This window comes from Phalaenopsis equestris, unplaced genomic scaffold, assembly GCF_001263595.1.
Source record: "Phalaenopsis equestris unplaced genomic scaffold, ASM126359v1 Scaffold000022, whole genome shotgun sequence".
Taxonomy (NCBI): domain Eukaryota; kingdom Viridiplantae; phylum Streptophyta; class Magnoliopsida; order Asparagales; family Orchidaceae; genus Phalaenopsis; species Phalaenopsis equestris.
The window spans coordinates 1,503,639-1,507,843 of record NW_018164464.1 but is presented as its reverse complement, the minus strand read 5'-3'; the positions used below and the strand labels follow the sequence as shown (position 1 = coordinate 1,507,843).

Sequence of the window (4,205 nt, the reverse complement as noted above, 5' to 3'; positions counted from 1 at the left end):
GATTCCCCCTTTCAGCCGGACAGGGAAACATCTTAGAAAGATTTACACAAATACCCCTCAATCCCTCTCTATTTACAAATCTAACACCACCTCACCTGAAACGGTGGCACATCCTGCTTCCGTAATCGATGACGTTCTTGCACCAAGACCCCATCTGTTTCAGACAATTATAAAATCCGCCGCATGCAACAGCTCTGATAAGCAGAAGAACGGCGAACAGAGAGAGAGAGGAGAGAGGGAGGGATGGGAGGGAAGAAGGTTGTTTTGAGGAATTATGTGAGCGGATTACCGGAGCTCAGCGATCTGGAAGTGGTGGAGACTTCTGAAACTCCGGCAAGCTCGCCGGCCGATGGATCCATGGCGGTGATTGTTAAGAATCTCTACCTCTCCTGCGATCCCTATATGCGCCATCTCATGTCTAAAGAAGACAGCCCTCTGTAATGGCTAACTATGTCCCCGGACAGGTTTATTTTCATACCCCCCACAATTTTGAGTTCATATTACCTCATAAAAATATGTTCGGATTCAAATAATCGTTGTGTTATAGGAATATTCTGCGGTGTTATAGAAATATTTCATCAGTATTATTTATAAAAAATATTCTATCGAGTATTATGTGATGTTATTTGATTACTTTGCAGTGTTATTGGAATATTCACCGCTTTACATGATTTGTGGTTGTGTTATTCGGCATATTCCTCGTGTTATTTTAATTTTCACTATGTTATTGGAATAACGCAACCCCAAATCAATTAACTCGAGGGAATATTCCAATAATACTTCATTTTCCACAAATAATATTGATGAAATATTCCTATAACACAGCAACTATTGCAAACCGAATGTAGCTCTACGTTCGGAGTCCTGACGTAATATGTTTTCCACAATTCTTATGTATTTGAATATCGAACATCTCATTTTTACATTTTACATTCATTCCTATGGTTGTGAATTTAGCTCTTAAATCCTTAAACGTTTGAAAATTAATTTGAATTTTAGTTCGTATCGAAATTAATGAGCGAAGTTACGCGTCAAAATTTTACGTCTGAACACTGCACATTCGGACGGCCAACTGTTGGGCCCCCACATCACCATACATGTCGGCTCTGAGCAACGTGGCGTCTGGCCTTTGGCCGTCCGGACACGTCGCCTGGTGATTGGCCGTCCGGACATACGGACGCCGAGACGTAATATTTTTTCAAATAAATGAGCAAAGTTGCTAGCTAAAACTTTTGGATTGAATTTTTTTAGAGTCGACCCTGATGAGGCACGCTATCAGATCATTAAAAGCTCTAGTGATGTATGGGTTGTGAGCTTAGTGAGTTTAACTCGAAGATCATTAATCTCAAAAATTAATTTAAATTTTGGGCAGTACAGAAATATATAAGTTGAGCTACGAGCAAAAATTTTAAATCAATTTTTTTTCGAACCGATCCAAGTTCGGCTCGAAACCGGCATGTTAACAACCCAATTTATACCACTCAAATCTTTTATGTCGCATCCAGATTGCTGCATCTATGATTGATTGTGAATATATTGTAATAAACCCAAAATAAATTCTGTGATTATTATTTTATTTTTGTGACAAATTTGCATGCAGGTAATAAAAGGATTTGGAGTTAGTAAGGTTATTGCTTCCGGCCATCATGATTACCAAATTGGAGACTATGTGTGGGGCATTACTGGATGGGAAGATTACAGTCTCATGCATGAACCCGAGGGCTTGAGGAAGATCAAGCACTCTCCGGATATCCCTCTTTCTTATTATACCGGCCTTCTCGGTCAGATATAATTTTAATTTCACTTCAAACCTTATTATTATCTTTGTATTTCTTATATATAAATGTAAGTGTGTGTGTGGTGGGGAGTGGGGCGTACCTCAGCCTCTTTGTTGGCATACTCGGTATAAGACCCCTCAGGTCGGGGGTTCGAATCCTCTCTGACAGAGTTTGGCTTAATGAGGTGGTATTCGAATTGTTAGACACAATAGGGGTGATTCGAGGCTCATATAATAACCTCTGACCATTCATTTTGAAGAAAAAAATAGTTCCGTGATTATTGATATGTGGTCATTTTAGTTCTAATTTTGAAAAAAAAACCTAATTAATCCTCAAACTATGCTAATAAAGGCTTGAAATTTTTTTTCATGAGAACTATTCAAGCTGATATTAAAAAAGTCCAAGAGACTAAATTAACATTTATATAAATTTTATACTAAATTGACTTTGCGTAATAGATTAACTATATATTAATTAGTTTTTATCTTGGCATGTAGGAATGCCCGGGCTCACAGCTTATGTTGGATTTTATGAGAAATGCTCCCCAAAGAAAGGGGAAAGTGTTTTCGTATCAGCCGCCTCAGGAGCCGTCGGGCAACTCGTCGGCCAATTCGCTAAGCTGATGGGTTGCTATGTTGTTGGTAGTGCTGGCTCTGACGAAAAGGTGAGTTAAATTTTTATCACACACGCACCCAGCACTTGCGCACGCACAAACTTATGTTTTCTTTCTTGATCTAACATCGAAACTTTGTTTTTTAGTATTTGTGATACTCGAAATTTTCATATCATATAAAAAATATCACAATTGCTTATTTTTAAAAAGTGAATCACACCTATCAATATAACAATCTAATTTATAATGTTATGCATGTAAATTCATAGGAATTATGTGGTATGCATATAAATCCTCCTAAACTTAATATTTAAATTCTATTGTAATATTATAGTCCTTCAATGATATTAATGTTTAATATTAATGCTATTTATGCCCTTCATATGATTGTCATGTAAATAACTATAAAATTGTAATTTTTAGATATATAAATACATGAGAATCGAGTGTCAATCCATTTAACTTTGGCATTTCTCATTTGCATGCACATGGCTTAGGTTGACTTGCTCAAGAGAAAGTTAGGCTTTGACGAGGCTTTCAACTACAAGAAAGAGTCTGATCTCAATGCCGCTTTGAAAAGGTTTGTTTGGATTTTGAGTCCAACCCTTTTCCATTACAACCACCCTCATAAATTCATTCATGAAGTGAAGATTTTGAGTGGTTAAAATATTATATTACATGTTTTGGATGATTGGTATGTAAAAATCCCTAAATTAGAGGATTTACTTTGAGATAAATATAATATAAATAATGAGTCGCTATTAATATAGTGTTGATGCCCTTTTGTTGGATTCAGATATTTCCCTGAAGGGATCGACATATACTTTGAGAATGTGGGGGGAACCATGCTGGATGCAGTGCTGCTTAACATGAGAAATTATGGTCGCGTAGCTGCATGCGGAATGATCTCGCAATACAACCTCAATAAGCACGAGGGAGTTCACAACCTTTCGATGATAGTCGGTCGCAGGATTGAGATCAAAGGATTTGTGGTTTTGGATCACTATGACATTTATCCCCAATTTGAGGAGAAGATTATACAATACTTGAGAGAAGGAAAGATTGAATATGTGGAGGATGTGGCGGAGGGGCTTGAGAACGGACCTGGTCGACGGCGGTCGACGTTGGTGGACGACGGTCGGCAGTAGTTGACGACGACATAATTGTTATTGTACTTCAGCTCATTCCCAAAACTTTAAGCTCGTATGTATATATATATATATGTATGTATGTATATCAATAAATTTTATATTGGTGAACTACTCGTGATGGGCTTTTTAAAAAAGTATTCATTTCTTTGGCATTATTTTTGATCAATTTTATTTTATTTTTATTATTTTGTTTTATTATGTTTGGATTTGAAACAAAACATGTTTGTTATTGATGTGTGCTGAAAAATTCGCAGCAGCAGGGTAATATATTGTCTTAGCATGGTGCAAAGATTCATTAGATATTTGGAAGAGAGAAAATAATTAGTAATATGTCAGAATTTTTTACGTAGAAAACCCGTAAATGAATATATTATCGTCTTAGGCTGGCCCAGCTGAAGAGTTCCACTTTAAAATGATAATTACAGTTGAGACCATTTGTTTCACACATGGGAAATAGTCACTAGGTCTCTTAAGTTACAATATTGACGTGGGGATGAACTTGTTTCAAAGAATAAGTAGAGATCGATAGCGATTAGAGATGGTCGACGGCAGTCGACGTTGGTTGACGACGGTCGGCAGTAGTTGACGACGACATATTGTTGTTGTACTTCAGCTCATTCCCAAAACTTTAAGTTATTTTTCAACCCTCACGCTCTCTCTTCA

At 37.0% G+C, this 4,205-nt stretch overlaps 1 pseudogene; it reads left to right on the top strand.

Annotated features, from left to right (window-relative positions):
* The first annotated feature begins 209 nt into the window (after positions 1-209).
* On the top strand, positions 210-3,539 carry LOC110018415 (annotated as a pseudogene).
* Positions 3,540-4,205: the final 666 nt, after the last annotated feature.